The sequence below is a fragment of the Oryx dammah genome, unplaced genomic scaffold, assembly GCF_014754425.2.
Source record: "Oryx dammah isolate SB20612 unplaced genomic scaffold, SCBI_Odam_1.1 HiC_scaffold_12, whole genome shotgun sequence".
NCBI classification, from domain to species: domain Eukaryota; kingdom Metazoa; phylum Chordata; class Mammalia; order Artiodactyla; family Bovidae; genus Oryx; species Oryx dammah.
The window spans coordinates 26370428-26393191 of record NW_024070196.1 but is presented as its reverse complement, the minus strand read 5'-3'; positions in this window follow the sequence as shown (position 1 = coordinate 26393191).

The window sequence follows — 22764 nt, the reverse complement described above, 5'->3', positions numbered from 1 at the left end:
ACCTTCTCAACCCAGGGATTGAACCCAGGTCTCCTGCATTGTAGGTGGATTCTTAACCAGCTGAACCACAAGGGGAGACTTGGCTATATGACCTTTATTATTACATTCTTTGTGTTGGAATAGAACAATGCAAATTTGACATACATCTAAGGATATGAAGATGTTTTGGGTACCTCCTTTTATCTCTTGGCTATTCTGCCTTGTTTTCCATAGTAAACCCTGTCTTGCTATGTGATACATGCCTATCTGATAAGGAGACTTACTGATGGCTCCAGAGTCTGCCTATAAAATATTAGTATAGTTTATTATTTCCATGGTAGGCATTGAGAGATGAGCCAAGTACTTTAAAAATGGCACTATTATTATTTTAATCAATGAATTTCTCTGTATGTTGCTCATTTCCTTTAGCAATATGGTAAGATCTTTCATAAATTCGTTATTTTGCCACAAGCTCTTTCAAATATTTATAAAAGTAAAAGACTTTCCAGTGAAAAATTATTTTCTTAGTTCTTTGAAGTATATCATGAAAAGGTACCTATTTCTTCTCTATACAGTTACCAGAATCTATACAGTTATCACACTCTAGTGCCAAGCACTAGACTTGGCATTCACTTCCTTTAGGGATGTCATTTGAGTATGGTGGTGAGGAACTGGTAGCTATACACCCAACAGTATTAGCTAGATATTTAATATTCTTCAAATGTGGGCTTTAATGAGTCACTTATTATGGATTAAGAATTACAATTAGCAATTCTTACTTATATATTCTCATATTGCTCTTAGAGGAGTACTGTGTTACTGAAAGGTGGTCTGGTATAATGGGAAAAGCAAGATCAAATATTCTTTGTTTCAAATACTCAGACCTTGTAATAACTAGTTGTACAACAATGGACACTTGATATCTCAGGTCCTTGATAAGAATGGCAATTCCTATCCTGGACGGTTGGTGTGAGAATTCAAATAAATGTACTAAAGAGTAATTACATGGTAGATGCTCCAAGAAAAATAGCTATTATAATGCCTCTTTGTATAATAGCTAAAAATGACACAAAGGAACCTATAAACAAAACAGAAATAGACTCACAGACACAGAAAACATATTTATGATTACCAGAAGGGAAATGGGATATATTAAGAGTTTGGGATTAACAGATGCACACTAGTATATATTGATATAAATTAGATAACTAACAAGGACCTACTGTATCAAACAGGGAATTATACTCAATATTTTATAATAATCTATAAGGGAAAAAATCTGAAAAATAATATGTATGTATAACTTTGCTGTATACCTGAAACTAACATTTATATTTCAGTAAATTAAAAAAAAAAATCTCCTTTACAAACACAGAACTATAAGAGTTTAATAATGCAGAGCTAATATGTCCAAATAGGGTATCAAAATACCCTAGGTAGCACAGAAAGTTCATATGGGGCATGGTAGGATATTTTAAATTTTCAAGGAAACACAATAACTTTTCATGTCCACTATATGGATTTGAATTCACTGTCACTCAGAATTTCAATACTAAATTGGGCTGTTACTTTCAACTATATTTTGTTTTTGCAAGACCAAATTTTCTAAGGACAGCACACAGCTTTACATATTTTTCTTAAAAAAATGTTAATTTTGTAAAGGCCTTATATTTATTATTATCTGACAGCATCTCAATGTACAATGTTAAATGTCTATCTTTAGTATTAGTAGACAAAAAAGAAATCATACTTTAAATCACCATTTTTGAGTCTTTCAGTTTCTCAGATGATTTTCAATCAAATGTGGTTAAATATATCATTGTTTTTCTACTATACTGTTACTGAAAAAAGCACATACAAGTTAGTGGAAACTATGTTTTTTTTTTTGTTTGTTTTGTTTTGTAAGGAGGTGGGAGTATTCGCTTATTTATCCTACTATTATAAGTATTTTCTTTCAGAGAATTCTTGGCAGACTATTTTTCAGCCAACTGTATTAAAAGATAAACTATTATTAAAATTATTCTGGTACACAGAAATTACATTATATCATCCCAAATGAAATGAAAAAAATATGGGGAAGCTTTTGGTACCCTCTTTGTCTTTTGGGTCATCTGCCATGCTTCCTTTAGAAAATTTCCTGTACGATGTGATACGTGGCTGTCTGACTGACAGATCTACGAAAGGCTCCAGGGGCAATCCATATGTGAAACATTAGTAAAGTTTTCATAATAGGCACTGTTTATTATTTTTGATAAAATGAATGTGAATAAATGCTATGATATTTTTCTCTCTTAATACTATTATCTTGTCGCATATCCTACTCTGATAGACACTGCGAAAGCTCATAGCAGTATTCCCATTGAGTCTTCTATACACTCAGCTGGTCCAAAAAAAAAAAAAAAAACAAAGACGTATTCCAGCATGAAGTAATTCTACTTAATATCTCATATTGTTACAACTATCTCCCCTTTGTTCTGTTCTAAGGAACACAGTTAAAGTTAACTTTTTTCCTGGAAAGGGTAAAATAATGAACTCCTGAAAGCTGCCTTTTCAGGCACTTAGAAAGATGGTTCTGCTACTTTTACACAAAATTTGTGTTATCTAGTTGCAGGAAAAATCAAATTCTTTAGATTCCTTCCATAAGACAAAGTGTCACATAGGTGAATTTACTTGCAAAATTCAGAAGAGCATGTATCACCATACTGCCTAAGTATCTAGGCAAATGATTCTCCAGAAATGCAAATAGTTTATGAGGTAGAGAGTATGTGATATGCTTTTAACATAATCTACCAATAAGACTTTTTCAGTGCTGTCAATCAAATAAGTTGGTTCATGCATTTCATAATTATAATTGTCTGTTTTTATAAAGTGCAGCTTTAATAACATTTACAATGAACTCTATTTAACATGACAGAGCTGATCAGATAAAATTTTAAAATTTAACACTATATAAAATATACATATAAATATATCCTATTTGGGTGACTTCATATGCTAAAAAAATGAAAAATAGTCTATTAAACTTTTTTCCAAAAAGACCTGACATAATTGATATTTTATCAGGAATAAATAACTAATAATCATCCAGTACATTAGGTTACCACCAAGCAAAAAAATCATTAAAGTAACTATTGAACACTGTTTCCTTAATTCCTAGGATATTACTTTTGTAGGGCTACTAAAAAAAGTATCACAAACTAAATGGCTTAAAGGAAGTTCATTATTTCACAGTTCTGAAGGCCAGAATTGAGGCACTAGCAGGCCTAATGCCTTCCACAGGATGAGAGACAACGTTCCATGCTTCTCACCCAGCTTCTGGTAGTTTGTTGGCAATCGTTAGCATTTCCTGGTTTGCAGAAACATCATCCCAGCCTCTACATGGAGTCCTACCTATGTCTTTGTGTTCACATTTTCCCTTTGTAAGGACATCAGTTCTTGGACGAGGCTCATCCTGATGACCTCATCTTAACTACTTAGTGTCAAATAATTTTACTTTCTTAATAGCCAATTCTAATACATAAATTTTGATAAATTCTAAAACTGAATAATTAAATTCAAGAATAAATTCTATGTGGTATAATATGAATTTTGAAGCATGATACATTGCCAACATTTTCTGTCCACTGTCTAAGTATATTACCAGAAAGCCTGTATTGCCAAGACATCAGTTAAATTGGCCACTACCAAACTTTTAAACTTGTCTTTCCCATTGATAAAGTGAATAAAATTCACTTAATAAATATTATGCTTCTGCTTGCAGAATTACAGTTGAGTATGAGATATGAGAAGGCTTCCTAGGTGGTGCTAGGTAAAGAACCTGCCTGCCAGTGCAGGAGATATAAGAGACACAGGTTCAATCCCTGGGTTGGGAAGATCCCCTAGAGAAGGGCATAACAATCCACTTAAGTATTCCTGTCTGGAGAATTCCATGGACAGAGGAGGCTCGAGGGCTATAGTCCATGGGCTTGCAAAGAGTTGGACATGACTAAAGTGACTTAGAACACATGCACACATGAGATATGAGACCACCCCTTTTCCAAGATGTATCTACGTATAGGACATGCTCTGAAGGGTTGCTGGTCTCAATGAAAGGAGATTGCCAGTGAACTTTCCTCCCCAACTCCCAGATAAACAAACAAACAACAAGCAATAAAAATCTGAACATGAGGCAAGAAGTAGACAGAGTTTTGAGTAGCTCTAGCCAAGCCTCTGCAGAGAAGGCAATGGCACCCCACTCCAGTACTCTTGCCTCATCCCATGGACGGAGGAGCCTGGTAGGCTGCAGTCCATGGGGTCGCTAAGAGTCGGACACGACTGAGCGACTTCACTTTCACTTTTCACTTTCATGCATTGGAGAAGGAAATGGAAACCCACTCCAGTGTTCTTGCCTGGAGAATCCCAGGGACAGGGGAGCCTGGTGGGCTGCCATCTCTGGGGTCGCACAGAGTCGGACATGACTGAAGTGACTTAGGAGCAGCAGCAGCCAAGCCTCTGAGTCATCCTGTGGAATGTGTGTGTTTGTTGCTCAGTCACCTCTGACTCTGCCACCCCATAGACAATAGCCCACCAGGGTCCTCTGTCTGTTGAATTCTCCAGGCAAGAATACTGGAATGGGTTGCCATTCCCTCTGCAAGGGGTCTTCCTGACCCAGGGATTGAATCCTGGTCTCCTGCATTGCAAGGCCAGTTCTTTACCATCTGAGCCACCAGGAAAGCCAAAGTGAGTCATCCCAACTGAGAGCGAAAGCAGGAAACTCCCCTACCTGTCAGCAGTCTCAGCAGCAGAAGAAATAGATAAATTCTCTATAAATAAATCATATTCTAAATGACATGCTGGGGTTGCATAAACAAAACTGATATATTACTTCATAAAGCAAGATTACCAACTATATAGGAAGGCTAGCCACTGTGAATGGAATTCAGCAGAAAATTATATGTTATCTATCTAATTTTGTATAATTTTAGATTCAGAAGTAGCAAATATATAAGAAATTTTGACATACCATTCACTGAAGTTACCCAAATATTAAAAGTTAAATACTTGTCCTTCTTTAACTTCTGTCTTTTTCAACTTGATTCAATCAGTTCATACATCTACATATGCTGCTACATATGGAGCAGTATGAAAGAAAAAAAATTTATTAACTCTTACTGCTTAGGCTATATAGCTTTATGTAACAAATATGATCCCAACTGTAAAAATACATTGACATTAATTTTTATTTTTACCTGACATGGGACAACAGACTGGTTCCAAATAGGAAAAGGAGTACGTCAAGGCTATATATTGTCACCCTGCTTATTTAACTTATATGCAGAGTACATCATGAGAAACGCTGGACTGGAAGAAATACAAGCTGGAATCAAGATTGCCGGGAGAATTATCAATAACCTCAGATATGCAGATGATACCACACTTATGGCAGAAAGTGAAGAGGAACTAAAAAGCCTCTTGATGAAAGTGAAAGTGCAGAGTGAAAAAGTTGGCCTAAAGCTCAACATTCAGAAAATGAAGATCATGGCATCTGGTCCCATCACTTCATGGGAAATAGATAGGGAAGCTGTCGAAACAGGGTCAGACTTTATTTTTGGGAGTTCCCAAATCACTGCAGATGGTGATTGCAGCCATGAAATTAAAAGACGGTTACTCCTTGGAAGAAAAGTTATGACCAACCTAGATAGTATATTCAAAAGCAGAGACATTACTTTGCTGACTAAGGTTCGTCTAGTCAAGGCTATGGTTTTTCCAGTGGTCATGTATGGATGTGAGAGTTGGACTGTGAAGAAATCTGAGCACCGAAGAATTGATGTTTTTGAACTGTGGTGTTGGAGAAGACTCTTGAGAGTCCCTTGGACTGCAAGCAGATCCAACCAATCCATTCTGAAGGAGATCAGCCCTGGGATTTCTTTGGAAGGAATGATGCTAAAGCTGAAACTCCAGTACTTTGGCCACCTCATGTGAAGAGTTGACTCATTGGAAAAGACTCTGATGCTGGGAGGGATTAGGGGCAGGAGGAGAAGGGGACGACCAAGGATGAGATGGCTGGACGGCATCACGGACTTGATGGATGTGAGTCTGAGTGAACTCCGGGAATTGGTGATGGACAGGGAAGCCTGGCATGCTGTGATTCATGGGGTCGCAAAGAGTCAGACACAACTGAGCGACTGAACTGAACTGAATGTAATCTAATTAGTGATAATACATCAATTAATAGGAGTTTCTTAATGTGTTGTTTTTCCTTATAATTCAATCCCATAAAATAATTCAGAAACAATTTCTGTTAAATGAAATTGCATTATACTGTCACAAAGCCTAAAACTAATGAAAACTTCAGTGAACTTACTGTTACATACAAGCTGTGGCAGAAAAAAAGATCTTTACAGATATATAAGGGTTTCCTTCCTCTTTTCACTTTATCATATTCTAGAAGAACACTTATAAAATTCAGCCCTAAAAATCAATAGGCTGTGAAATAAATTATATTTTATAGCTTAATTATAGTGAACTAGTAATAGCTGTTGTCACATTTAAATTATTTTCTCTATGCTTATGTTTCTAATATGTTTATTATATATTCAGAGATGACTCAAACAGAATCTACCTGCAATGGAGGAGACCCACGTTTGATTCCTGGGTCAGGAAGATCCCCTGGAGAAGGAAATGCCAACCTACTTCATTATTCTCATCTGGGAAATCCCATGCACAGAGGAGCCTGGGGTCTATAGTCCATGTGTTCACAAAAAGTTGGACAAGACTGAGTGACTAATACTTTCACACACACATACACATATATATACACACAAACATAAACATGTATCCTAACTTCATGTACACAGAAAGAGATACATACACATGAACATAAAAATGGCAAGGTGATAATCAGAGAGTTAAACTTTTGAATATTGATATTAACTTTTAAATTTTCTTTGAACTCATTAAGATGAATAAAGGAGTATAGATGTGTCACCAACACTTTTGGTTCAATTCTAAACAAAACATCTATTCTTCCTTTTGCAGACATAGTCAGACTTCAAAAAATTAAGAATAAATAAATGATTAGCATAATAAGTTTTAGGCAAATAAGTGTTTATTAATTCTCATTCTTCTATAAGAGGTCTATTATCTATAGTTAATTCTAGACTACATGTTTACATTATTTCAGTATTTGAAGTTATTAATCCTTTTCTCAAATGTGATAAGAATATTTCAAATCCCTCCAGTTATCTGGTGAATATGTCATCCTCCATATATACATACTGGTTGATATATTTGTGACCTTTTGAAGCCTGTTATCCAGCAACTCTAGGGCATTGTGTCTAATACCCTGTAAACAAAGTGAATATTTATCAGTAAAACATACATGTTCACATTAAAACTATGAAATAAAGATTACTGACAGTCTCAAAACCCTTCTGATTCCATTTTGCTACCAAATTAAATTCAGGAAAGGACCTTCCACTCCCTGCCTGATATATTAGAAAAAACAAAAAAAATAAAAAATAAGTCTTTTTTTTTTCAGAAAGTTTTAGAATTCAAAATTTTTGATAAGGGGTATGTGAAATATTGTAACAATAAAGTTTAATTTAGGAAAGATTTTATAGATTAACTTTGGAAGGAGGGAAAGTATTTTGAATATCAATGACAGAATATGAGATACATTAGAAACAACATAATGTATTTAGTACAAGAAACTGAGGAAAATAGTAAGATTCAAGTTAAAATTCAAGCCAGGCAGTGTACTCTGTCTAGCAATCATTTGGAGTTTCTAGTGAAGGTGTTTTCCCAAGGTATGTTGATAAATAAATGAAAATTTGTATACTGTTATCTATCACTGTCTCCTAATGTAAATTTTAAACAATTTATGAAGAATTTAATTCTGGGGAAAATTGGAAATATAGTCTCATAATAATGAGTTTACAGCAGTGCATCTTCTCATTACTTAGTAGAGATTACTGGAGTATTTAACAAATATTAAAGATATAAATTACCTCAGTAAGTTGCTACAAAAATCAGCAAAAAGAAGAGCTTTAAATAAAATAACTTATTTCAGTATCAACCAACTCCTTTCACCATACATGAAGGAAAGGGTTATTGACACCTTTAACCTCATAATTAAGATACTTGAAAAGCCAGAATTAATTTCACACAATTTCTATGCCAGAATTATGGTTTCTGAATTTTTTCTCATAATAGATTCAGTAATTTATTACTCAGGAGAACACTCATGAGAGTCCCTTGGACAGAAAGGAGATTTAACCAGTCAATCCTAAAGGAAGTCAACCCTGAATATTCATTGGAAGGGCTGAAGCTGAAGTTCCAATAATTTGGCCACCTGATGCGAAGAGCCGACTCATTGGAAAAGACCCTGATGCTGGGAAAGATTGAAGGCATGAGTAGAAGGGGACGACAGAGTATGAGATGGTTGGATGGCATCACCAACTTGATGGACATGAGTTTGATCAAGCTTTGGGAGTTGGCGAAGGACAGGAAAGCCAGAGCAGTGAAAGAACTGAGTCTTAACTGGACTACCAGAGAATTCCAAAAATGTAATTTTAAAATACATTCAGAACATTTTTTTTTAATTTTTTATTTTACTTTACAATTCTGTATTGGTTTTGCCATACATTGACATGAATCCACCACGGGTGTTAAAAGTAAATACTGTAGTTGGGTATAAACTGCCCACCAAATTAATGGTTACTTAAGGGAAAGGATACCCACTCCTGTATTCTGGCCTGGAGAATTCCATGGACTGTATAGTCCATGGGGTTGCAAAGAGTCAGACATGACTGAGGGACTTTCATGTTCATTAGTAGTAGGAAATTTACACTAGAGAGTTAATTTTCATATAAAAAACTTTTTGCTTGGTATATGTTAACTTATAATCATCATCTCCTTAACTGTGTTTCTGTCTTAGTACGGTGCCTGAAATATATCCAATACTCAAGATATGTTGAATGAATGAGATGATTGTAAAACATGCAGACCACACACTATATACTGGTTTAAGAATCTGAACTTAAATAGTGGACTTGTATAATCACAGTAAAAAGAACATTTTCTACTTATTAACAAGGTATTTTAATATGGGCGGGCCATGGTGGAGAGGTCTGACAGAATATGGTCCACTGGAGAAGAGAATGGCAAACCACTTCAGTATTCTTGCCTTGAGAACCCCATGAACAGTATGAAACGACAAAATGATAGGACACTGAAAGAGAAACTCCCCAGATCAGTAGGTTCCCAATATGCTACTGGAGATCAGTGGAGAAATAACTCCAGAAAGAATGAAGGGATGGAGCCAAAGCAAAAACAATACCCAGCTGTGGATGTGACTGGTGATAGAAGCAAGGTTCAATGCTGTAAAGAGCAATATTGCATAGGAACCTGGAATGTCAGGTCCATGAATCAAGGAAAATTGGAAGTGGTCAAACAGGAGACGGCAAGAGTGAATGTTGACATTCTAGGAATCAGTGAACTAAAATGGACTGGAATGGGTGAATTTAACACAGATGACCATTATATCTACTACTGCGGGCAGGAATCCCTCAGAAGAAATAGAGTAGCCATCATGGTCAACAAAAGAGTCTGCAATGCAATACTTGGATGAAATCTCAAAAACAACAGAATGATCTCTGTTCGTCTCCAAGGCAAACCGTTCAATATCACAGTAATCCAAGTCTATGCCCCAACCAGTAATGTTGAAGAGGCTGAAGTTGAATGGCTCTATGAAGACCTACAAGACCTTTTAGAACTAACACCAAAAAAAAAGATGTCCTTTTCATCGTAGGGGACTGGAATGCAAAAGTAGGAAGTCAAGAAACACCTGGAGTAACAGGCAAATTTGGCCTTGGAATGTGGAATTAAGCAGGGCAAAGACTAATAGAGTTTTGCCAAGAAAATGCACTGGTCATAGCAAACACCCTCTTCTAACAACACAAGAGAAGAGTCTACACATGGACATCACCAGATGGTCAACATCAAAATCAGATTGATTATATTCTTTGCAGTCAAAGATGGACAAGCTCTATACAGTCAACAAAAACAAGGCCAGGAGCTGACTGTGGCTCAGATCATGAACTCCTTATTACCAAATTGAGACTTAAATTGAAGAAAGTAGGGAAAACCGCTAGACCATTCAGGTATGACCTAAATCAAATCCCTTATGATTATACAGTGGAAGTGAGAAATAGATTTAAGGGCCTAGATCTTATAGATAGAGTGCCTGATGAACTATGGAATGTGGTTCATGACATTGTACAGGAGACAGGGATGAAGACTATCCCCATGGAAAAGAAATGCAAAAAAGCAAAATGGCTGTCTGAGGAGGCCTTACAAATAGCTGTGAAAAGAAGAGAGGCAAAAAACAAAGAAGAAAAGGAAAGATACAAGCATCTGAATGCAGAGTTCCAAAGAATAGCAAGAAGAGATAAGAAAGCCTTCTTCAGAGATCAATGCAAAGAAATAGAGGAAAACAACAGAATGGGAAAGACTAGAGGTCTCTTCAAGAAAATTAGAGATACCAAGGGAACATTTCATGCAAAGATGGGCTCGATAAAGGACAGAAATGGTATGGACCTAACAGAAGCAGAAGATATTAAGAAGAGCTGGCAAGAATACACAGAAGAACTGTACAAAAAGATCTTCACGACCCAGATGATCACGATGGTGTGATCACTCATCTAGAGCCAGGTATCCTGGAATGTGAAGTCAAGTGGGCCTTAGAAAGCATCACTAGGAACAAAGCTAGTGGAGGTGATGGAATTCCAGTTGAGCTATTTCAAATCCTGAAAGATGATGCTGTGAAAGTGCTGCACTCAATATGCCAGCAAATTTGGAACACTCAGCAGTGGCCACAGGACTGGAAAATTTCAGTTTTCATTCCAATCCCAAAGAAAGGCAATGCCAAAGAATGCTCAAACTAAAGCACAATTGCACTCATCTCACATGTTAGTAAAGTAATGCTCAAAATTCTCCAAGCCAGGCTTCAGCAATATGTGAACTGTGAACTTCCTGATGTTCAAGCTGGTTTTAGAAAAGGCAGAGGAACCAGAGATCAAATTGCCAACATCCGCTGGATCATGGAAAAAGCAAGAGAGTTCCAGAAAAACATCTGTTTCTGCTTTATTGACTATGTCAAAGCCTTTGACTGTGTGGATCACAATAAAGTGTGGAAAATTCAGAGAGAGATGGGAATACCAGACCACCTCACCTGCCTCTTGAGAAATCTGTATGCAGGTCAGGAAGCAACAGTTAGAACTGGACATAGAACAACAGACTGGTGTCAAATAGGAAAAGGAGTATGTCAGGACTATATATTGTCACCCTGCTTATTTAACTTATATGCAGAGTACATCATGAGAAACATTGGACTGGAAGAAACACAAGCTGGAATCAAGATTGCCGGGAGAAATATCAATAACGTCAGATATGCAGATGATACCACCCTTATGGCAGAAAGTGAAGAGGAATCAAAAAGCCTTTAATGAAAGTGAAAGAGGAGAGTGAAAACGTTGGCTTAAAGCTCAACATTCAGAAAATGAAGATCATGGCATCCAGTCCCACCACTTCATGGGAAATAGATGGGGAAACAGTGGAAACAGTGTCAGATTTTATTTTTTGGGGCTCCAAAATCACTGCAGATGGTGACTGCAGCCATGAAATTAAAAGACACTTGCTCCTTGGAAGAAAAGTTATGACCAACCTAGATAGCATGTCAAAAGCAGAGAGATTACTTTGCTGACTAAGGTCCATCTAGTCAAGGCTATGGTTTTTCCAGTGGTCATGTATGGATGTGAGAGTTGGACTGTGAAGAAGGCTGAGTGCCAAAGAATGGATGCTTTTGAATGTGGTGTTGAAGAAGACTCTTTTTTTTTTTTTAATTTTTACTTTATTTTACTTTACAATACTGTATTGGTTTTGCCATACATTGACATGAATCCACCACGGGTGTACATGAGTTCCGGAGTCCCTTGGACTGCAAGGAGAACCAGCCAAACCATTCTGAAGATCAGCCCTGGAATTTCTTTGGAAAAATGATGCTAAACCAGAAACTTCAGTACTTTGGCCACCTCATGCGAAGAGTTGACTCATTGGAAAAGACTCTGATGCTGGGAGGGATTAGGGGCAGGAGGAGAAGGGGACGACAGAGCATGAGATGGCTGGATGGCATCACTGACTTGATGGATGTGAGTCTGAGTGAACTCTGGGAGTTGGTGGTCTACAGGGAGGCCTGGCGTGCTGCTATTCGTTGAGTCGCAAATAGTCGGACACGACTGAGTGACTGAATTGACTGAACAAGGTATTTTAAAACTCTATCTTGAGAATAATCTGAATTTTGGGAGGTAGATTTTTTTAATAGATTAAATATGGATATATGGATAGTCCAACAGCTCAAATACACCTGGAAATATTTAAATCATTTTATTTAAATAGAAAAGAAAGAATTATTAAGCAATTTCTTTCACAACACACACTAATGTTGTAACTCTGGAAAGTCTATTTACTAAGCTAGTATTCCTTTCACTGCTTTCCAAATAAACTTGCAAATAAGGTAAAATCAATTAAAGTTAATGGAAATTTAAAGTGAGAAAAATGGGGAAGAGAGAAAAACAAATCATACAACAAAATATTGTTTGAAAGTTGCAGTAGGTTTTCCTTTTTAAATAAATAGGATGCAAATGACATTCAATATATTCCTCAAATTATTTAAGATACAGGAGGGAAAATGTTAGTATGCATAGTGATGACTAGCCTTTTATTCTTTAAGTGTGATTTGCACTTTCATTCGCCCTCCTAAGCAACCCAAGTCAACAGACCTGAAGCAGATTTTGTTTTTTCAATTCAAAAGTTTTCATCCACTGTTTTTGTTATTATGCATTTTTAAGTCTGCAGTAGTGAGATTTCCTAGCCTCATTTAAGAATGTCGTTATAGTTTTAGATAGGAATACTCATCTGCAATTATACATGAGGCTGTAACACAGAAAACAAAATCAAGGTAACTGATTAGTGCATAGAAAAACTGAAGGAACAAGAAAAGCTTGTGTATAGTTATAATTATAGTACCACATGGGCTTCCCTGTGGCTCAGTCAGTAAAGAATCCACCTGCAATGGGGGAAATCTGGGTTTCATCCTTGGGTTGGAAAGATCCCCTGGAGGAGGGCACAGCAACCACTGTGCTACTCTGACCTGGAGAATCCCCATGGACAGAGGAAACTGGAGGGCTACAGTCCATGGGGTCACAAAGAGTCGGACACAACTGAGCAACTAAGCACAGAACATAGTATCACAAAATTAGGAAGTGCATTTTGAGTTATCTTCTATGGACTCTGAATAATCGAGTAAACAGTGATCATATCTGACAAATAAATATTTTCCATTCGATATTTTTACAACATTGAGAATGTGAATTTTACCGTTCTGAAGCTATACTACTGCTAAGTCACTTCAGTCATGTCCAACTCTATGCGACCCCATAAATGGCAGCCCACCAGGCTCCCCCCATCCTTGGGATTCTCCAGGCAAGAACACTGGAGTGGGTTGCCATTTCCTTCTCCAATGCATGTAAGTGAAAAGTGAAAGTGAAGTCGCTCAGTCATGTCTGACCCTCAGTGACCCCATGGACTGCAGCCTATCAGGCTCCTCCATCCATGGGATTTTCCAGGCAAGAGTACTGGAGTGGGTTGCCATTGCCTTCTCCTCTCAAGCTATATATATATTTAAATTTATGGAGCTGTTTACAAACCGAGGACTGCCTCATGATTTTGTGATTAGTTAGAATAATAATTTTAATAATAAAATTGAAAAAATACACTGAGTTGAATTTAGACATTAAGAGTCAAGCCATTTATCTATAGCAAACAAGGATATGTAACTAGGTATTTTAATGTATGTGATCCCTTGAGTTTATATTTACTATACATTTTCCAAAATATCATCTTGAAAAAAATGAGGATAGAGGTAGAGAAGCAGAGGATAAAGGAGACAGAAGAATTTTAATCACTGGAATTATTAATCACAGAATCAATATCTTTTGGTGTTTGTTGGTGATGTCCTCTATATGTTATTAAGGCTTCTCTGATGGTAAATATGATAAAGAATCTGCCTGCAATGTGGAGAACCAGGTTTGACCCCTGGGTTGGGAAGAACCCCTGGAGAAGGGAATGGCAGCCCACTCCAGTATTCTTGCCTAGAGAATTCCATGGATTGAGAAGCCTGGTGGGTGGCAACTACCACTTTCACTTACTATATGTTATTAGGTCCCTTACTAGAAAATACAATACCTTTCTCAGAATACATTAATTGGCTCTGAATTATCATAATAATACAGAAAAGTTTAATTGTATTTATCAATGTCAATGTCAATATATATAATTACATATATGCTAAATCTATGAATCAAATATAAAAACCACTTTCACTATGTCATAATCCCACTTTGTATACGAGCATCATTGATTGCACTTTGCTTTATTACAGATATCACATATTTTACAAATTGAAGGTCTGTGAGTAGCCCTGAATTAAGCAAGCCTATCAATGCCATTTTTCCTATATTATTTGCTCACTTCAGGTCTCTATGTCACATTTTGTTAATTCTTGCAATATTTCAAACATTTTCATTATTATTATATTTACTATATGACTAAAACTTTTTACACTAGTGCAGAGAAATCCAGGGTAATTTATTTTCCTAAATTTATATAAATTCATATAGCTTCAGTACACTGATCAATCTGTATATAAAACTGCTTTGGAAAAATACATCTAAAACATATACTAGCATACAATATCTGGGGGCTTGACTGATTTAGGCTGGTTTTAGCTAACCTTTGTTGGACTTACTCATGTGTCTGCATTTTGGCTTCTCATATGTTCTCTAACTCCTGGAAAACCAGCAGGTGAGTACAGGCAAGTCTTTCTCATGGCAACTAGAATATCACAAAATGCCAAGCAAAATCATTCAAATTACCTACATTTTCAATCTAAGCTACAAATCTGCACACTATCACTTTCACCTTGTTCTCGTGGCCAAAGCAATTCTCATGATTTACCTGGCATCAAAGGTGTAAAGCACTGAGCAACTGGCATTTTCCCCTTCCCTGGAAGTAAGTAAAAGTACTACAGGAGATGAAAGTGGAGAGAGAAAATAGAAGCTTTGCTCACAGAGGACCAATGGGTCATGTTTGAACAGAACTGTTCTCAAGAATAAAAAACAAAGAAATAGTGTTGGTGGTGTGAGGTAATAGTAGACCCAGGGTATTTGATTGCCTCTGACATTTGTGTTATATGTACATATATGTGGTTATATCATTTATTCTTTTCAGACACATTTAACATCATACACCAAATTAGGTGTTTTGAAATGTTTAAAATGCAAGTAATTAGAATAAAAGCATCAAGATTCAAGAATGACTATATAAATGGCAATGGGCAGACCATTGCCATATAAATAAAAATAAATAAATAAATAAATAAATAAATAAATATATATATATATATATATACACATACACATATAACTCTGACCCACAACTTCACGGCAGCCAGTAGCCAGTCCAGAAAGCCAAACCACTACCTATGTATGCTGCAATCTGCCAGAGAACCTGTACCTGGCCAATAACTATAAGTCTCTCTTATTTTTGCCCTTCTCTTCCCTTCATTCCTACTTCCAACCAGAGAAAGACTATATATTATGCTGACTAATCACACTGGATGACCTGCTTTCAGTTCGTCCACCTCTAGCTTTTCCATGCCAACTTTCAATCAGGGCACACTGGAAGCCTTCCCTTTTTTTCTACTGTAGAGTTTTAAAATGCCCTGGCTGCCTTTTGAGTTTTGTCAAATGCAGGTGATGGTGGTTGACTCTCTTATAAACTCTATGAATATACAGCCTTGCTTATTCTTACTTGGGTGGTGTTCTTTCCACCAGCAAAATACATATATATATTATCAAGACAGTCCCTTATTTCTTCCCCTTTGGAAATCAGCAGTTTGCTCTCTGTAAGTGTCTTCCTGTTATATTTTGTTCATTTTGATTTTTAGATTCAACATATCAGTAGGATCCTATGGTATTTGTCTTTCTCTATCTGACTGGTTTTTCTTAAGAAAATATCCTTTGGGTCCATCCACACTGTCACAAATGTCAAGATATTACTCTTTCATGGCTGAGTAATATTCCATTGAATATGTATACCACATCTTCATTAACCATTCATCTATCAATGGACATTTAGGTTGCTAAGTTGTCCCTGGCTCCTCTAAATAAAGTTGCAATGAATTTAGCAGTGCACATATTTTTCAAATTAATGTTTCTGCTTCCCAGAATTAGAGTTATGTGATTGTGTGTTAGTTGTATTTTTACTCTCTGAGGGGTCTCCATCTGTTTCCCCAGTGACGGCACCAATTTACATTTTCACCACAGGGCATGGGGCTTCCCTTTTTTCACATCCTCTCCAATACTTCCAATGTCTTGTTTTTTTCATGATAGCCATGATGACAGGTGTGAGGTGATATCTCATTGTGGTTTTGATTTGCATTTCCCTAATGATGAGCAATGCTGAGAATTTTTACAGGCAGCTATTGGCCATTTGTATGTTTTCTTAGGACAAATGTCTGTTTAGGTTTGGTGCTCAGTTTTTAACTAGACTGTTTTTCTCATATTGAGTTATATGATTTCTTCACATAATATGGATATTAACCCCCCCACTGGATATTTGCAAATATCTTTTCCCATTTAGTAGTTTGCCTTTTTGTTTTGTTGATGATGTCCTTAATTGTACAAAAGTATTTTAGATCTATGTAGTCTGCAAGGCATATATTTTAAAGGGACAGCAAACATTCTCCTGCTTAGGAAAATCTAAGTTTAAAAATAGTTTTTCACCTTTAAAGAACAACAGATGAGAGTTATGCAAACATCTGATGAAATGGGAGTTTTAAATAGCATGTTACCTTCTAATATGTTATTCAGAATAAGTCTCTCCTCTCATTCAATCAGACTTCACTGTAATTATACATTCTTGTGATTAAGTGGTTCTCTTAAATAGTTATAATACTTCAGTGACTTGGGAAATTTGATGTTTTCTTTACTCCCAAGTGTTAAGTCATTTACTGATGATACCATCCAAAAAATAGTACAGTTCATGGGATATTTTCTCTGACATGTTTTAAGTGTAGACTACATGAAGTGAAGGACTTTCTCCAAATTTTTCATCATTCATAACTGACCAGTTAGTGCACCACTCACCATAAGCACTAAAATAACAAGACAGTTTAATATGTAATACCTTTCACGAATATGAAATAATTTCTTGTGAAATTTTCATGGTATACAGGAACATGTTGTCATTGAACCTGACACAGTAATAGAGATAGGATAGACTTCTTTTTCTGTGCCATTTTATGTGCCAACATTTATGAAGTTGTTAACTGTTTTTGTTTTCCCTGTTCATTCTTACAAATTTTACTTGCAAAAACGTTCTCCTTGGGTAATTATTTCTACTCTTTTAGTCTCATTTGGAATTCATTGCTTCTGTGAGGTTCTTGAATTTGTAAGCCTTAAAGAGACACAGTGACTTATAAATACCCCATTACAGGTTTAATAGAAATAAGTCTATTTTGCACTTAAGTAGCACATTATTTAAGACTATTTCTGCATAACTTCTTAAAAATGCAATTTGACTAAAATATTTTCTTGTGAAAAAGACATATACTTATTAAAAATTTTCTCATTTTGTTTGTGTCCCTCCTGGAATCAAATACAACATAGAACAGCTATCTGTGTTATGTTAATTGCAATTTATGTGATGAAACATTTAAAAAGCTTTGGTTGACAAAATAATATATATTGGAAAACAAATATTCTTTCAGAATTCAGTTTCAAAGATTACAAAAAGTAGATTTGTATATTAAAACCAATGATTTAATACTACAAAGTATTATAGTAATATACAACGTAAACCTTAGAATTTGTCCCCTTAATTTTTCCTTTTAATTAGTTACATTTTAAAAATTAAGAATGATTCCATAATGCTTAAACATGTGAAATACTTAAAATAGTACCAAGTTTGTGTTGATACTCTATAAATGCTTGGTACTTCTATTAATGTTAGCACTACTCTTATTAAGGATTTTTTAGGAGAAATTCAGAATAAATCTTTACTAGGTATAAATTATAATATTATCAAGATTTATATAACATTAGATGGAAAAGAAAGATATTTGTGGCATATAAAATTGCTCCATCCACCCACTTACAGGGAAATAAAAAAAAAAACCTTCATAACTATAAAAATAAGACAAAATCCTTAATCACACTGGCAGTGGTCACTGTGCATTTAATTTTCCATGGTTGCTCCATGTTTTATCAATCTGTTCAGAACTGAATTCTCATTTGAAAGTGAAATGATTCAAGTTGAGGTTATATTACTGGTTTGTACTCATCTATAGTTATAGGTTAGAAAATCTTACAAGAAAAGCAATCTTTTAGCAAAGAACAAGGGATGTGATGTGCCTTGATGCCATAACTGATGACCTTCAAATTCTCCCTTTGTTTATCTGCTTGTGTTTTGAAGTAGTTGTTAGTAACTGAGGAATAGATGCTCTGGGACCTGTTGGGTACTTTTATAGACATTTCCATTGGAAGAAAAATGCTGCCAACTCTGAGTGCAATTTACTGTAATCATTTGCATGCCTATCCCAGTACTCTGTGAGAGTAAGGGAGTTTATTAAAGCATACATATCCCAGTGAAAACAGGGTAGTGTCATGGATGGCAGATTTTGAAAATGCCATTTAGAGTCTCCATGCCACTAAATTAGAAACAAATTTCTGAGCCTCAAGAAGAAAAGTGAGCATATGGCTAATACTGACCTCCTTCATCTCAATAAAATCTTTGTAAATAGTATTTGAGCAGTCTAATTTACTGCCTTAGTCTTTCACCCCTCTTTCTTACAAGATAGGATATAAACATTTCAAAGTAAATGAGGCTGAATATTAATTTGGTCTTGTCTTCTTCTATGGTAGTACCAGGTTTTAAATTCAATGCTAGAACCTGTTAACTACTTTATAAATACATCAAATGATCAGTCTTTTAAAAGGAAAGGTACGCTTTTATATGTTACCATGGTATTGTTTACCTTGCCATGCTTAGTATAAAAGGTGTGACAATGAGGAACCGGAAAAGTGTGAAGTAGCAGACAATATAGGAATGAATAAAACATGAAAGTTAAGGCATACTACTACTAAAACGATGGGCTAGTAAAATTATGTATAATTTTCTAGATAGGCAAATTGAGCCTTATGAGACAATATTATAAAATGTTTGGTTAGCAGACATAAGGTTATTTAGCTTCCTGGAAGTAGCTTAAAAATCCTCCTAGGAGGAAATTATTTCCAGTAAAAGTATGAAAATAATAGTGAGAAATTGCTCCAAGTTAGTGATTCATTCAGCTACTCTGGCAACACTGCATAAGCAGTGAGTTATATATGTGTTTGGCTAAATAATGAAAGAAATGTGGGATACTAAGTAGGAGGAAAAAAAAATAGGATAGGAGAAATACTATATTAAGAAGATTCTGGGAGACAAAAACTACCCAATTTAATAAATGAAGCAAATATGGTAACCAGCCTTGATAGTTTATCCACTAATTAAAGCACTCAGTTCTCAAATTGAATATAATAGCAAATTTAACTAGAATGGACTGATTAAACTTTTGACACAAATAAACTTATAGCCACTAAACAGGATACTGTGAAATGGCAATAAAAGATTACAAACCAAAGCTTAATTATAATATCACACCTTATTTTTGTCTTTGTAAGGAGGTACAACTTTCAGTTATGACCATGTGAGATGTCTTGACAAGTTCTTTCCCCATCAAATAGCTATAAACTAGGGAATAAATATGAAATAACAACTATTTTGTTCTGGTATTTGGCCAAAGGCATAAACCAAATTAAGAAACATTTATACTTTAAAAAAAATTCTGAACTGTAAGAACTGTGGGAATCTGTGGCACTTGGCCTGAAGCTGCATACATTTCTTTTTCCCCTGACACTCATACTTATTCTTTGTTAGAAGGAGACTTTTGTCCAGGATGAGGATAAATGGTCAGCTTCTCTGCTTTGTTTAGAGGGAATTCATTTGATTTGGAGCAGTGAGTACTGCCAATACCCAATATCATAATCAGGGTATGTGACTCTTCAGAGGCAACAGGGATATAAGCTCCTTCTATTACCTGAAATTGTGGTCATGGTTAGAGAAAGAATATCGCTGGCTGTGGTTTTTGCACTTGTGCAATAGTCAAGGGAGAGGACTCAACCTGTTGATGCATTCCTGGTATACTTTATGGCTGTGCACATAGGCATAGAAGACACTAAAGAACACAGAAAGAAGAAATATCCAGTGATGACTTAAAAGTGGTTTGAACATTAAATTTGATCGCCATGCAAATACAGATCTATTGACAGAGTTGGAAGGATTATTGCCTAGACTGCCTACAACCTCTATGTAGTCATTGCCTGATTACTACATTATATGGAAATAAGGAAAGAACATATTAAAGTTAGCCTTAAATATAAAAACAAGCATTATTTAAAATTAAATCAATATTTATGAAATTAAAAGATGCTTGCTCCTTGGAAGAAAAGTTATGACCAACTTAAGACAGCATATCAAAAAGCAGAGACATCACTTTGTCAACAAATGTCCATCCAGTCAAAGCTGTGGTTTTCACGGTAGTTATGTATGAATGTGAGAGTCGGACTTTAAAGAAAGCTGAGCGCCAAAGAATTGATGCTTTTTAATTGTGGTGTTGGAGAAGACTCTTGAGAGTCCCTTGGACTGCAAAGAGATCCAACTAGTCCATCCTAAAAGAAATCAGTACTGAATATTCATTGGAAGGAATGATGCTGAAGCTGAAACTCCAATACTTTGGCCACCTGATGTGAAGAGCTGACTCATTGGAAAAGACCCTGATGTTGGGAAAGATTGAAGGCAGGAGAAGAAGGGGATGACAGAGGATGAGATGGTTGGATGGCATCACTGACTCAATGGACATGAGTTTGAGTAAACTCCGGGAGTTGGTGATGAACAGGGAAGCCTGGCGTGCTGCAGTCCATGGGGTCGCAAAGAGTTGAACATGACTGAGGGACTGAACTGAACTAAGCAAAGATATCAGTAACATCCACTGCAAGGAAAATAGAATTGTTAGACTTAGTCTGGAAAAATCATTTTACAAAGGAACTAAAAAGAAAGAATAAACTGAAAGAAAAAGAAACCAATAAAAACATTTTTTGAGGGAGGGAGGATATCAGAATTGAGAGTGGATATTACCAACATACTCAACTTTTAACTCAAAATATTAAGAGATAAGAAAAAATACAGGAAATTGTGATCCATACTCACCAAAATCAAAACCTGTTATAGAAATTACTCCTGTTTCTACAGAGAATTATTTTACTTATTATAAATATGGCTGAAGAAAAACAAAAGAAAGTCTAAATAAATAAAGTATAACAATAATAAATTAATAAATAAAGATTTGTTGGGCATTAAAAGAACCAAAGTGAAATCATAAAATTAAAGAATGTGACACATTTTTAAATCAGCTTAAGATTTGTGACAGTATAATAATAATTGGTAAACTCAAATATAAATCAATAAGTTAGTCAATTTGATGAACAGAGAGGCAAAAAAGCTTAAAGGAAAAAATAGAGATCCTAATAGGCCAGTGATAAAATATCAAATATTCTAACATATGTGCAAATGGAATCCCAAAAAAGTGAGGCGAGAAAGAAATGGTTAGAATTGGTAGACTTTTATGAAAATTTACTCATTGTTAATAAACATATGAATAGATGCTTGATACCATTAATCATTAAGAACATTAAAACTAAAACTACAATGAGGTAGTTCTGTTACTATTAGAATGGTTAAAATTTAAAAAAAAGAGACAATACCATGTTGAAATATAAATGGTTCCGCATTGAGCTCAACTTAAAGCCTTTCCATAAAAGGCTATCTTTTGCATTAAAAACAATATTAATGCATTTTCTATTTAGGCTAAAAGCCCAGATTTCAGATGAACAGAAATCTAGTCTTTTCTGTGAGTTTTAGAATCTTTGTTTAAGTGCCTGGCATGCAGTAGGGGATCAATCAATAAAGTAAAATAAAATAAAATTAGATACATAAATCAAAGCTCTGAATCTATTATTATGCATATTAGACACTAGGACTTTGAATACCCTGGCTCAACAGAATCATCTTGGTTCTCTGGGTTCCATGTGGTACATCACATTTACCTCCTCATAACATGACTGCTTGTATTTACTTGAGAAATTTGCAGGAATGTTACATTTGAATCACAGAACTCTGAATTTTCCTAAAAAAAAAAACAAAACTACATACAATGTATAACTCAACTTTTGGTTACTACGTAATGCAATCAGTTCAGTTCAGTCACTCAGTGTCCGACTATTTGCGACCCCATGAATCTCAGCACACCAGGCTTCCCTGTCCATCACCAACTCCCGGAGTTCATTCAAACTCAAGTCCATCAAGTTGGTGATGCCATCCAGCCATCTCACCCTCTGTAATCCCCTTCTCCTCCTGCCCCCAATCCCTCCCAGCATCAGGGTCTTTTCCAATGAGTCAAATCTTCGCATGATGTGGCAAAGCATTGGAGTTTCAGCTTCAGCATCAGTCCTTCCAATGAATATTCAGGACTGATCTCCTTTAGGATGGACTGGTTGGATATCCTTGCAGTCCAAGGGACTCTCAAGAGTC